Source organism: Pelodiscus sinensis, chromosome 1, assembly GCF_052426305.1.
Source record: "Pelodiscus sinensis isolate ZL-2025 chromosome 1, ASM5242630v1, whole genome shotgun sequence".
NCBI classification, from domain to species: Eukaryota; Metazoa; Chordata; order Testudines; family Trionychidae; genus Pelodiscus; species Pelodiscus sinensis.
This window is the reverse complement of record NC_143052.1, coordinates 192,141,469-192,156,351: the sequence shown is the minus strand read 5'-3', so window position 1 is coordinate 192,156,351 and position 14,883 is coordinate 192,141,469. Positions and strand designations below refer to the sequence as shown.

General features: G+C 42.8%; 1 protein-coding gene across 6 annotated transcripts in view; it reads right to left on the bottom strand.

The window, feature by feature from the left end:
• The window catches only part of KCNJ15 (potassium inwardly rectifying channel subfamily J member 15), a 95,288-nt gene that overhangs the window by 24,789 nt on the left and 55,616 nt on the right, over positions 1 to 14,883 (bottom strand). For 2 of the 6 annotated variants that reach the window (XM_014575451.4, XM_014575454.4), the window contains one exon: positions 13,834 to 13,893. The exons of 2 other annotated variants lie outside the window; for them this stretch is intronic. The gene's annotated coding sequence lies outside the window, so the exon portion shown is untranslated. 2 more of the 6 variants (XM_006111792.5, XM_089773976.1) reach the window with 2 other exon arrangements.

Sequence of the window (14,883 nt, the reverse complement as noted above, 5' to 3'; positions counted from 1 at the left end):
TCAGTCCTCCTCCTCCACCAGGAAGCTCTCCCGCAGGGCTTCCCGGATCTGGACAGCCCCCCGCTGGGCCTCCTGGACGGCGGCAGTGCGGGGTTGCATGTACTGGCCAGCCATGTGCTCAGCCTCAGCCATCCAGGCTGGCAGGAAAGCCTCCCCCTTCCTTTCACATAAATTGTGCAGCACACAACATGCTGCCACCATGGGAGGGATATTGTGCTCGGCGAGGTTGAGGCGGGTGAGGAGGCATCTAAATCGGGCTTTCAGGCATCCGAAGGCCCCCTCGACCACAATGCGGGCCCTGGTGAGCCTGGCATTGAAGGCCTGCCTGGAGGGGTTGAGGTGCCCAGTGTACGTCTTCATCAGCCAGAGCTGTAGGGGGTAGGCCACATCCCCCACCAGGCACACGGGGATGTCCAGGTACCCGACCCTGATGTGGTGGGGAAGAAGGTCCCAGCGTGCAGCCTCTGGCACATGGAGGAGTTGTGGAACACCCTGGCGTCATGTGTCTTGCCAGACCAGCCCACATTAATGTCCGTGAACTAGCCCCAGCGATCAGACACGGCCTGCAGGATGGAGAAGTACCCCTTGCGGTTGATGTACTGGGAGGCCTGGTGTTCTGGGGCATGGATGGGGATGTGTATCCCGTCAATGGCCCCCCCGCAGTTGGGGAAGATGAACCCCTAGATGACGGCGTCCGGGTCGGCGAGGTGGACCACCCTGCGGAGCAGCACCCAGTTGATGGCCTTGACCACCTGCAGAGAGACACAGAAAACTGCGAATCACTGGGGCACCCGGGTGGCTGGGAGTGTTCGTTCCCTGGCACTGCCCCGTACCCCACTCCCGGAAGCAACCCCCGTTGTGATCCTGGCCACCACGGGGGACACGTAGTACAGCCGGGACAGACCGAACAATCCCATGCAGGGCACTTTCACCTCCTCCCCCGTTTTCCCTGGGGCAGCCCATCCCCTCCTTGCAGCTCCCTTCCCCCTGGGCCCAGTGGCCGGTGAGTTCCATACCTGCATGAGCACTCCTCCAACGATGGATTTCCCCATGCCGAACTGGTTCCCGACGGATCGGTAGCTGTCCAGCACGGAGAGCTTCCACAGGGTGATGGCCACACGCTTCTGGAGGGGGATGGCGGGCCTCATGCGAGTGTCCCATAGCCGCAGGGCAGTGGCAAGCCACTCGCAGAGCTCCAGGAAGGTGTCCTTCTTCATCCTGAAGTTCTGGGTCCACTGTTGGTCTCCTCAGCGCTCCAGGACGATGCGGTCCCACCAGTCGCTGCTGGTGTCTAGACACCAGATGCAGAAGACACACTGGTGTCCAGCTGCTGCTGTGGCTCCTCCACGACCCCCGGGGAGGCCAGAGGGAGAGGCAGGGAGCTGATGTGCACCAGATGGTGCCAGGTAGCCTCCAGCCATTGCTGGCAGGCTTGCAGCAGCAAGTCCAAAAACTGGAGCAGCATGCCCAGGGTGAGCTCTGGCTCCATGGTGCCAACTGCAGCGGTGTCCCCAATGGGAATCACCGACACAGGCAGGCAGAGAGGAAAACACTTTGCTGTCTGTCGGCGAGGTAGGCAAGCAAGCGGAAAAGCTGAGAACCGGCTGTCCAGGGGGGTCCCTTTAAGCACAAGCCTCAGATAGCCTCAGACAGCAGCCACACAAAGCAACTACTGACCTGATGCCCTGCCGGAACCGGTTTCAGCTGCCCTTAAATGCGACCCAGCGACCAATCAGTGGGGACACGCTATTTCGAATTAGCAAAACGCTAATTCGAATTAGTTTTTGGGTCTAAATGCGTTATTTCGAATTAGCTTATTTCGAATGAACTAATTCGAAATAAGTTAGTTCGAATTAGCGCTATAGTGTAGACATACCCTTATTCCATATGTAGCCCCAGTAAAACCGGTATCCCAGCCCCGTGGTGAGGCCCTTAACACAGGCTCTGGGGGAGGAAATCTCTAACCCAAACCTTATGATTCCCAGGCTGGAATCTGCTGGAGGTCAGGGCCACCCACACAGAGCACCTGGGCAATGTGGCTTCCTTGGACTGGGCTACAGTGGCCATTAGCATCCATATGTGGACAAGATAATAGTCCCAGGTATCTTGTTTTCCAAGTCAATGCCATGGAAATGGAAGGGACAATAGTGTGTCTCCCCTGGCTCAGTTTCCCACCACACTCTCTGCTCTCTCCTGCAGCAGAGACACTCCCCTCTCCAGACCCTCAGAGAGACCACCATGGAGTCCAGAAAGGGAAAGTGCTCTGTGGGTATGTGCAGAAAGGGAGAGGTACTGTGAGCCTCCCTTCGGCATGGGTCATCTCAGGAGCACAATCTAAGCCAGTGATGGGCAACAAAGACTATCAAATGGGCTGCATGAGTGACCATCCTTTGTGTCAGTGGGCTGCAGTGCTGGGCAGCCTCTGGCCCACAGCCCACTGGGGTTCTACCTGTGGCTCATACAACTGCTCTCTGCCCCATTCCCCCAGCACTTGTGGAGTGTCATAAATACACTGATGTGCACTGTGTCCTCACTCTTCCCCCTCCCTCTCAGAGCTTCAGGGAGGAAAACACAGCGGGTGCACAGCCCGCAGGTAGAACCCCAGTGGGTTGCATGTGTCCCCTGGGTCGCAGGTTGCCCACCACCAATCTAAGTCAATGGAACTATTTGCAGAGATCAAGGTAGCAGAATTCATGCAAAATCTCTTTATTAGAAGGAGAGGGAGAGATAACTTTGTGGTACTCCATCCTAATTATTATTTTTCTTCATTTTATGACTCCTTAGGAAACCCTTGGATAAGCTGTGCTATGCTGTCTTGCAACATGCTTGGAAGACTAATGGTACATTCCCAAGAAGATAAATACCAACCTGTTTTTCAAAGTCAGTATATGTATAACTGCACTGAAGGGAAGTTGTCATGCTTGTTTATTTACTCTCCATCTTATCTTTATGATCCAATCTCAGCTTAAAAGTTCAATGATCTTATGCACTAGGGAATGTGATCACTGAAGAATTAAACTGGACACTTCTTTAATGGTTTGTTGAGACCCAGGTTTCCTCTTTTTTCAAAGCTCCCCAAATTTATTTTTAAAACCCTACAAAATTCAACAACTTGAGTAATAATTTAAAATTCTTTTGGTCTTAACTTTTCCAAATGCCAAGAAGGCCAAAAGTTACTTTGATGTTTTCCAAGTCCTCTGCTTTAACAGAATAGCAAATATGACCCTTCCCCAAGTATCTTATAATGTCACTTCTAGATGTTTTGTTGACAAAGTAACTTACCAGGCTTTTAATGGCTTCATAACATTTGTATCACAAAAGAGAACAGGGCGACATTTAAATTTGAACGTGAGAGCTGGATGGATAGTGGGAGATTTTTTTTCTGCTGAAAATTTCAATGAAAACAAATGATAGCTTTTGAGATAAACATTGAAAACCAAACTATGCAGCCAAAAACCAAAAATATTTATAGTCAGAAATGTTAATGCATTTCATGGATTATAGTTTGAATGCCTCCATTTTATGATCTCCTTTATAGGCCAGTGTCACGTTACTGAAATGTAAGGGGATCAGACAGGTCACTGCTGTGCCCAAAGGGGAGGGGCTTGCCCCAAAATCTGTACAGAGAGAGCCATGTGAGATGTCAAATGAAAGCTTACGTTCTACTGATTTTATATATGTTATTCATGTACTTGTGTGATATCTGTATATGGAGTTATAAATATGTACTCTGTGCTTATGCTGGAAGAGACAGAGCAATAGGCCAGGAATGTTCAGTCATTGACTATGCTAATTAGCAAGGCTCCAGGGAAGAGGCTCTCAGAGAGGCCAATACACACCTGAGGAATGTGTCTGGGATCTGCAAACCAGCCAACATCATGACTGCTGACATGGGACACAGGGATAGGTCACTGGGCCAAGTGACCTGCTCCAGTTTGAAAGATACCAGGGATGGATATAAAATGCCATGAGGCGGACTCCATCTGGCCTTCAATTTTGCTACTGATTCCAGATACAGTCTTGCGAGGAATAGCGAGCTGGGAAGAATTGTTGGCCCATCCTGATATAGGATGTAGACCAGAGACTTTTTAGACATCAGTTTGGAACATCTCTGCTGAGAGCCTTCATTGAGAACTTGGTGATTCAATGCATGTAACGTCTTCTCCTTATTAACCTTACTCTCATGCTTTTCTTTTCTTTCCTTTATTAATCAACTTTTAGATTTTAGCTTCTAAAGGATTGGCCCACTATAATCTTGTGGGTAAGATCCAAAGTGTAAATTGACTGGGAACTGTGGTTGGTTTCTTGGGACCAGAAGAACCTGTTCAGGGTAGGTGAGATTGGGTTCTATAACCCATCACCTGTGTGTAGGCCCAGGGCTGATTGTAGCACAGGGAGAGCTGGGGTATCTGAGGGGATTTGCTCATGAGGCTTCCTGCGGATCAGATTGGCAGCTGATGAGCTCTGCGTGACTGGTTTGTGACCTGTTTGGGAACGGTCTCCAGTCTGGGGCTGTAAGGAGCCCTGAGTTTGAGCAATTCACCCTGAGCGGACACCCTAAGCAGTGTCCGGACCTGACCCAGTCCATCATAGCCAGACTCTGTAGTCTTCCTTCTTGGAGAGGGAAAGTAATGCATCACAGGAGTCCTGGTCCAAAGAGAAGAATGGTGTCATGAGAAAGCCAAACCAAATCCCTGATATGAGACACACTGCAGTATTTCTTGAATACAAATGTTTTCAGATTTCAACCAAAAATGTTTTGATTCTCAGGCCTCTGTTTTTGGATGAAATTTTTTAAAATGTTCATTGAAAATAAACACTTTAATTAAAGATTGTATTTTTTGACCAGCCCTAGCAAACAACCATACCATTAACTGGTGATTCTATACAAAGGTAACTCTTATTCTATTAATAAGTGTTAAAAATAAGTGAATCTAATAAGGCATTCTGAAGCTTGAGTTGAGAGGTAGTGTAGACCAAAATACAACAGAATATTAAAATCTTTTCTTGTTTTTACTACATAATATACTATGAATCACCTCCTAGTGACTGATATGATTTTATGACTGATCGTAAAATAATAACTAGAAAAGACCTATGAACATTAATTTGCATTGATGAGGCCTCATCTGGAGTACTGGGTCCAATACTGGGTGCCACACTCTAGGAAAGATGTGGACAAATTGAAGAGAGCCCAGAACAGAGCAACTAAAACGATAAAAGTTTTAGAAAATTTGAGGAAGGATTAAAAACACAGGACACATTTTATTTTGAAAAAAAAAAAAAAGTTTGGAGGAAGCTGATAGCAGTCTTCAAATATGTGAAGAGCTGTTATAAAAGGACTGTGATCAATTGTTCTCCATGACCACTGAAGTTAGGACATAAAGTAAAGGGCTTAAACTTCGGTGAAGGAAATTTAGGTTAGGTATTAGAAAATACTCTTAAAATAGGAGGATAGTTAAGCTCTGGAAAAGACTTCCAAAGAAGGTTGTAGAATCTCCATCATTGGGGATTTAAAGAGACATGCTGGACAAATACTTGCCAGGGATAGTCTAGGTTCACTTTGCCATCCTTCACACTGATGAGGTGGACTTAATGACTTTCCAAGGTCCCTCCTAGCCCTCATTGCTATTGTTCTACTCCAATGCATCTAACGAAGTGGGTTTTTACCCATGAAAGCTTATGCCCAAATAATCTGTTAGTTTTTAAGGTGCCATATTACTGCTTGTTGTTTTTGAGGATACAGTCTAACACAGCCCTCTGAGACTTATGATTCTACATGTATGCAACTCCAAAATTGTATTGGAATTCTTTTAGTAGCACATTGCGTTGCAAACTCATTGAACTTTCTGTGCACTATCAGCCCTACATCTTTTGTAACATTTTGATCTCCCACACTGATATTTGTTTCTTAATTCCACCATTGTTTCTTAGTGATATTTGCATCCACTGAGAATTATTGACAATAACGAAAGGCAAAAGAGAGAAAATTAGAGCCTGTGCTGTCACCCAAAGCCTTTGACAGATACTGCTCTGCATTGCCGTCTTTCCCTTTCATCTTAACTTTTTCAAAGTTACTGATCACACAAAAGTCCCATTGATTTCAAGGGGAATTCTGGATGCTAAGCAGATTGTGAAAATCAGATCTATTTGTTTTCTGAGGCTGAAAAACAAGGGTCTGTCTGTTGTTCTTGCTTCTTTGTGTGTGTGTGTGTGTGTGTGCGCGTGTGTGTGTGTGTATTCCCATGTTAACCTTTCAGCTCCTACAGCATGTGTTTTTAAGCAATGTACTTTTAACCGATGTGTTCAGAGATTATTGCCTACTAGGCACTTTCACCCTGTAATGGTTAACTAGTTTTATAAGACTGTCTGAAGTATCTAAGAGCAAATGTGTGTGTGTGGGGGGAGGGGCGGGGGCAGGGTGAGGGAAAGGAAGAGGGAGAGGGGAGGTGTTTGTTTTTGTTTTCTAGCCATGACTCAGAAGCATTCCAGGAGAAAGGTGTTCTATAAAATCTACAGAGAGCGACTCAGAGAACAGTAAATCTACAAAAGCATGACAACACTCAGCAAAACCAAAATTTCCTTTACAGGATACTTTAGGAGGATATATCACCGGGAGTGCTCCATTGAACAAGTTTCTGGATTCCACTAAAGGACAAGCACTGACAAATGGCATCATGGTAGTATTTGTAAGTTCTTTCTCATAGAGAAGCACTGAATATGATGTTGCAAAATTAATGTACGTGTTATTCTGAAGCCTTGACAGTCAAGTCACAACTTGCTTATTTTATACTTGGAAGAAATAAAAAGATCAAAAGGCAAATTTTTCTGGTTCAGAAAATCCAAATGTACTGTGCAATACCTTTTTCAATTGCAACGCTCCTGAAGTGGGATGACCTCAAACACCACATACCTCTGAGTCGCATAGCATGACACTCACACTATCACGTATGGGAGCTGCAAAGGGCATAAACAGTATGTAGCTTTGAGTATGTTGGTACGGTTAGTTCAAGAGCAAGGACATGAAGAATAAGACGACAAACTTCGGGGGGAAAGAAAGCATAGTAAGCTGCACTATTGTGTTTGCCTTTTAATGTATCTGTAATTGAGTTTAGTGCTCATGAATTCTATCTAAACCTACTGACCTCTCTTCTTACCCACATACCTCTAGCTTCTATCCAGGACAAGTTACATAATCTGTTGTCTACAGCCAAGCCCTAAGCTGCAACCATATGTGCTCCAGTCCTTCAGACAGAAACAAACACCTACAGGATCTTTATCAATCAGTTTTAAAACTTGAATATCCACCAGGGGAAGTGAAGAAACAGATTGACAGAGCTAGACAAGTACCCAAAATTCACCTTCTTCAGGACAGGCCCACCAAGGTAAATAACAGAACACCTCTGGTTATCACCTACAGCCCCCAGCTTAAATCCCTCCAGTGTATCATTGGCAATCTACAACCAACCCAGAAAATTATCCCTCACCCTCACAGGTCTTGAGGAACAGGCCAGTCCTTGCCTACAAACACATACCTTCTCCCCCCAAACTGAAGCAAATACCAGCAGCCACACAATGTACCACAGATTCACTTACCTAGGAACCTATTCCTGCAGCAAAACCCATTGCCAATTCTGTCCACATATCTGTACAAGCAACATCAACATAAGTCCTAACCACATAAATCGCAGCATGAAGACCTCATACACCTGCACATCTACTAACGTGACATATGCCATCAAGTGCCAGTAATGCCCTTCTGCCATCTATATTGGCCAAACTGGATAGTCTCTGCTCCAAAGAATAAATGGACACAAATCAAACATCAAAAAGGGTAACACATAAATCAATGGGGGAACAATTTAACCTCCCTGGACATTCAGTAATGGATTTGAAGGTAACCATCCTTCTACAGAAGAATTTCAAAAACCAATTATAAAAGGCAGACATATGAACTGGAATTCATTTGCAAATTCAACACTATCAATTTAGGACCGAATAAGGATCTCAACTGGTTAACACATTACAAAGACAATTTCCTATCTCTGAATATTCACATCTCCAGATTTAATGCTATGAATGACCCATTCCAACTCTGATTTGATTAGCTTCATTAACACAAGCAACTTCTTCTTTATTTATACTCCTCCTTCTGTGACTTCTACCAAAATGCATCTCATGAAGTTGAATTTACCCAAAAAGCTTATGCCCTAATAAATCTGTTAGTTTCAAGTAGGGTGTATCTACACTGCTTCCTGAGCTTGTAATAAGCTGCACAATTTGAGCTATGGAAATTGCATAACTTGGATATTTCGAAATTTGGCGCTTTCTACACAGCAATTATTTCAAAGTAAATCGCTATTCCAAAATGACCCTTACACTCTGTGGAATGAGGTTTACAGGGAAGTCGGAATAGTGAGCCCATTATATTTCGAAATAATGGGTTTGCTCAAAAGACTATAGCTATTTCAGAATACTTTCAGTATCTTGAAATAGTGCTGTAGTGTAGACATAGCCTAATGTGCCACAGGACTACTTGTTGTTTTTGCAGATACAGACTAAGATAGCTACCCCTCTGAGACTATTATTCACTGTGATTAATATCAACGGCAGTGCAAGTTTTCCTTCACTGCCTGGTTGATATTCTTCCACTTTTACTGTTGAAGCAGCACTTAATATGCTATGCCATTTTAATCTTTGACTCTCTCGTGAGACTGCCAGAGAGAACGAGTGTGGTGACAGTGGATTTTATGATGTAACAACAGTGTATCAGGAACTTGGCTGAGGCTAAGGGCATGTTCCAGATGGGTCACAAAACAGCTGCCAGAAGGAAATAAAAAGTTTCCTGATTAAATACTAATTTCTTGATCCATCCAGTCCTCTGTATTCACACAATTCACTGCATGAAATGTTATGCAAATGCTGCCTCAGTTAAATTCTGAAAAAAACAGAGATCTGCAAATTTGCTAGAACATCTAAGCATTACCACACATATACCAGGATCAGGACCAATGTTCCCTGTAGTTTTTTTTCCTCCCAGGTGCAGATTAAAATTTGTTAAGTGTAGAAAAGCATGTGCAGATGTGCACCACCAATAGAAACACATGCTGCTGGCTGTGGGCCTCTGTGGATGCTCTGCCAATCAGCGGAGAGGCACTTGAATTTCTCCTGGGTGGCCACCCAAGTGCTCAGCTTACAGGGAACACTAGTCAGGGCCTTTTTTTTATAGGTGGGACAGTCTGATTTACATTTCCACAAAAATCACAGAGATCACATTTGGTTTCCTTCTATGATGTCTCATAATTTTTCCTACGTGGGCTGCTTTTGTAGTTTTGTGGCACGTTTTTTTGGGATGGGAGGGGGTAGGATTGTTCAGGTTTTCCAACAGGGGAGAGAGCTAATGGGGGGAAACTGACTCTGGGCCCAGCATTTCAAAAGGTCCCGGGGCTCTTGGACTCCACCTCTACTGAGGCAGCAGCAGTGGCCAGAGCCCCAGGCTCCTTAAATCACCACCAGGTCCCCATTGAGCACTGGCTGAGCAGTGATGAGGGCCGGGTGTGGGGAGGCTAGTTAGCCCCTGCTCATCCCTTTCTGCCTGAGGTCCTGTCCCTTCGGGTGCCCTTTCTCCCAAGGCTCTGCCCCTTGAGACTGTTAATTGGCCACATTGAGATTGTTAATAGGTTTAGCATCTAGGAAGTTAGGTTAGATTCTTTTGTGTACGGTCGCAGATGACTAAGGCAGCAGGGAAGCCAGGACTGTTTGGTGGGGCTAGAGAATGACAGTGGATTCACCAGCTGAGAGGCAGAGTGAAAATGCTGGGAGAGGGACCAGGAAGTTGTGTATTATAATCAGAGCTTGTCAGAAAATTGAGGGGAGGTCTGTGGAAAATGTCAACAAAAACAAATTTTCCACAGAAAATGTCTATTTATTGACACCCCTTTCCCTCTCCCCACCACTGACAGAAAAGTTTTGATGAAATGTGTTGAAACAGTCTTATGTACAATATCCATGTCTCTTTCATGATTATATTTGCTTTTATTTTTTATGATCAATTACTCGTGACATAATGAACTGTTTGATAAGGCCTTAACTATTGTCCACAGAGTTATGTAACTGGCTGAAAGATTAAAAAAAATATTTTTAGGAGGTTCCCCAGCTTTTTTATGAAAAAGGAGAGAAATTTTGACAAAATCTTTGTCACTTGACCTCATGTTTTCCCAGCAACTCACTCTAATCCACTTTTAAGTCAGCATTTTTAAGGACATGCATTGAATGAAATGTGTCAATTTCTGTATTGTTCCATTACAAATTACACCAGTTGTTTCAATGGATAATCTTTATTTTTAAATATCTTTAACACAAAAGTGCTAAGTGAGATTTTAAAAAAAGTGTAGATGACAATAAGACTCGAGAATTGCTCTTTTCCTAATAACTGTGCTCTAGGAATGATTTCATTGAAGTTCTATGGCCTGTGTTATACAAGAGGTCAAACTCAATGATTATAAGGGTCCCTTCCAGCGTTGGAATCTATGAAACTAGAGAAGAGGAGCAAGCTGTGATTTACTCTAGTATGGAGCACTTGAGCCGAAGCTGTGGAAACAAATTGAATCTAAGCAGGTCACACTAGTATGCCACTGCTGATCACAACTTACTGTACTTTATTACTTTTGATTTATAAAGGAAGTTTAAAATTGGCTAGCCAAAGCTTCGAGTGCCTTTTACACTTATTTGAAAACACATGGCGTACACCAAGTCCAGCTGTCAATCCTCACTACATAACAACATTACACTGGCCAAGCTTCTTTTTTTAAAAACAAAACAAAACAAAACAAAAAACAACAGGTGAAAATATCTCACCCTTCTCAACTGCTAATCCTCAGATACCCCCATCCCTCCCTAAATGCCAGAGAAAACAAAATAACTTTGCAGCCTGTCCTGAAGATCAACAGATTGGGCTATTTTGAACCACGGTGGGGAACAAAGTCCTAAATTACTCCTCCAGGAAAGTAACACATCAGCAACTCCTTGGCTCCACCTTGAGCACCTCTGCAGGTTTCAGCTGCAGCAGCTATAGCACAAGCAAAGGGGTAGCGGGGCTGTCTCAAGCAGGCATCTCCTAAAGCATTTAGAGCAGCTTAGGCCAACAATAATATCTTCAGCTCCACAAAGAAATCCAAAGCATACCAGCATAGTTCCCAAAGTACTAGTGTAATATGGCATGCTACGGGGAAATTCACAGGGAGGCAAAAGATATTTGTAAGACTTGGGGACTTTTCAATAACAGAATTTCCATTGTATCATGCAGGCGGGAGGATGGATTTTTCCTCATTGTTCAGCCTAGGCAAATCCTGGAACATCTCATATTATCACCTTGTAGAATTCAGTAAATCCAAATGCAGCACCTGTCCTTCCATGATACTCCCTGTCCCCAGCCTACCCCAAAGCAGCGTTGTTCCACTCCACTGCTGGAGTTTAATCCTGGCTTCACTGAAATCAATGGGAGTTTTACCAGGCATTTCACTGGAGTCAGGATTTCTCTCCTGTACAATAACTATTGTCCCGGAGGGGAGCAAAAATGAACGGTGTTGAATTTTTCAACTAACCCTGTGCCTGCAATCGCACAAGAGTTTCCACTGGCTGCTAGGGTGGTGATGATTCATAAAAAGTCACCCTTTTTTGTTTTGCTTACTTTCCACCTGGCCCATCCTCCAACTCACAGTAAGCCTGCAATATGCACTGTCCATGCAATGGACTTTAACATATTCCTAAGGAAAGATGCTGCTGATATTCCTTTTTCCTGCCATATGAAGAATTTATCAGCTGGCTCAGGCTGGAATGCATTGTATTTAATCCCATGCATGTCTAGATGCCAAGAGAATGATTTGGCCTTTCACTTTAAATTTATATGCCACAGGTATAAGAGTTCTGTCTCCTTCAACTGTGCCGTTTACTCTGGGCGCACACTCTCCTGTCTTAGCTCCAAGTCTTTTAACGGATTAGCAGCACAGATATATAGAGTGCTGAGGTGATCCTGGAGTCTGTAGGAACTCATTCAAGTAACTCACATACGCGCTTTAATTCCAGTGGGTTAGGGACATCACAGCAGGAAGGCAGCTTTCAAATACTTGACATTTAATGGATTCAACTCATATTTGAGTTTGAATTTAACTGTTTGAGGGACCAGATAGTGTTTTCCCTAATTACATATATATTCCTATAGGCAAAAAGATAAAGATTGCTTCCCCGCAACCCCCTGCCAAATTAAATACAAACCCATCAACCCACAATTCACTCTGGTTTTTCTAGAAGCAAAGAGAATTTGAGTTTATTTCCAATGTCCTGAAGCTCTGTGTACAAAACAGTTAAGGGGAGAGGGGAAGTCCAGGAGGTGGTTGGCTCTGCATAAAAGAGCATTTTTTGTAAAATCTGTGCAAACCAAAATTTCAGCTTCAATCAGTACTGCAAACTGATGCCTTGTTTATTTTTTTCTTTGCATGAGCAACCAGCGTAAAAAAAGCACTATTTGTTTTCATTTGAAAGTCTATTGTAAGTAACGGGACTGAGGTGTTGAAAGAGTGAAGCCCAAGTCATCTGTTGCTGTTTTTGTCTCTAGTCCATGTGTAATTTACCCACATGGAATTCTTTTGGAAGTTTTTGGTCTCCTCAGTGCTCCAGTTTGCAAAAATGATGCCAGTTTTTAATGTACGACCGACTGCACTAAGTTATATTTTGAGCCTTTCTTCCTCACATAAATTGGTTACCAGACAGTGCAGAGAGCCCAGAGCAACATTTTACAACAGAAAAAAATAAAGCTATTTCTGTAGCAGTTCTGTTTTGAAAATGCCCCTGCAACCTCCCTGCTTTGAAAGAAGAAATTGTGAGTGATGATACCATATCAGAATTCAAAACCAAAAAATGTCAAGGTTTAAGGTGAGCACTCAGAGATTAAGATGAAGAGGACTCTAAAATGACTATAAATATAAGCAAAATTAAGTGGAGAAACAATGTTGGTTATAAAGATAATATAATTATTGTAGAAATGCTAGTTTTGTTTCATTTCCATAACCTACATGACATGGGAAATACAATTTAACAATAAATATGCTCAAAGTATAAATTCTAAAGAAAAACAATAGAGGGAAGGTATAACTAAGCGATAGAGAAGTAATAGAAAATTTGAAAGTCAGATTTAAGAGTCCTGTTGCTGAAACTAAGTCAGACTTGTTATACACAAAGAAGAAATGTAAAGACACCATTCAGGAGCTGGGAAAAAGTGCACAATATTCTCCAAGTCAGAATTGTTTACCTGACTTAAACCTACAACAGAAAATTTACAAAATCCTTTCTTATACAAATATGCATCAGAGAATTTAAAATGATTGTCTAGTTTCCCACTGTGAAAACTAAAACTGATTTTTCCACTGAAAAAGGAGAAATAAATGACTGAACTTTAGCAAAAGCAGATTTCTAACAGAACAAAAATAATTAACAATGTCTTCAGAAAAACACCATAACAGAAAAAGTTTTGCAAAGATAACTCTTGTATTACACACCAAAACACATTGTAAATATAATGTTTGGATTATTGCATGAATGGGAAGAATAAAACATGACAGACTTTGCTGCACCATCACTGAACTGCTTGGTAGTTCTATTTTTCATATGCAGGCATGATTTAATAAGCAGATTTTCTTTTGCAGATAATATCTGGAACCATACATTACTAACATAGCTAAAAATAGGAGAAAATGGACTCATTAAGCTTTACTTAACCCAAAATTTTCAAACTTCTTTTAACCATGAATACATTTTTTTTAACCAATTAGTTCTTACCTGTGAAAGATCAATGTTCAGATTTCTTACTAGATGTTATCGTCATGACAGGTCAGACAACTGTTTATAAAAGAATGAGTATCCTTTAGGTACAGTACAGATGCATGTTTTAAACACTCCCCCCATACCCTTCAAAAGTCTTCCTTGACTCAGTCAGTCAAAACCAAGTTGGTAAGAGTCTGAGTTGGAATTACCTGAAGGAGGAAACCGGAGAGAGAGGGAAAGGAATCTGAGAGATTCAGTGATGTCAGCAGTATGTCTTAAGGAAATCTAGAGCTGAGCCCAGCAAACTTTATAACTACAATAGCATTTAACACCCAGTTACGTGGTAAGCAAATACCTGCTTAAAAGGAAACTGATGTACTTTTAAAGAACGTCAGTTAATCTTGGAAGAAACTTTAGCCACAGTGAGCAAAGTCCCTCAAAGGCCTTCTTGCCGAAACAAATAAGGGCACAAGGTTTGCACACGTGAAAAATAAAATAAAGACCAAAAAAAAAAAAAAAGGTCAACATTATTGATGATCCCCTTCCTTCTGGCAAAAAGGAGACTGAAACCCATCTGAAATGAATTTATAGCAGGACTATTTTAGCATACTGAACCATAACAACCATGGTCATAGCTAAAATCCCTGAACACTAATGTTTCCAAGCTGGTTAGCCACGCCACTGTTTCTTTTTGATGACTTATTCTGAGCTTTCCTGTGTGCCACTTCCTCTGTTATTTACCAGATGTAGAAAATAAAGTGAGGTGGTGCAGATTTGATTTGGAGAAAATTGGGTACCTCTGAATGTGAAGAGTGATCAGTGTGTTTTGCCATCCATAGTCCTTCCAAAGTGCCTAAGGCACTACTTTCTTGTTTGATGGGATTCCCAGAAGTAAATCCCAAAAGCAGAAATGAAAGGGGAGACATTACAGTACTGGAAACACTGATCTGCTGGCTCTGGGAGAGTGCTCTCTGACATGCATCCTCCCAGATGCATGGCTTCCCTGAATTATGGTGTAGCAAGCTGGTCCAATGAAACAGACCACTGAGACAACCAACCAGAGAA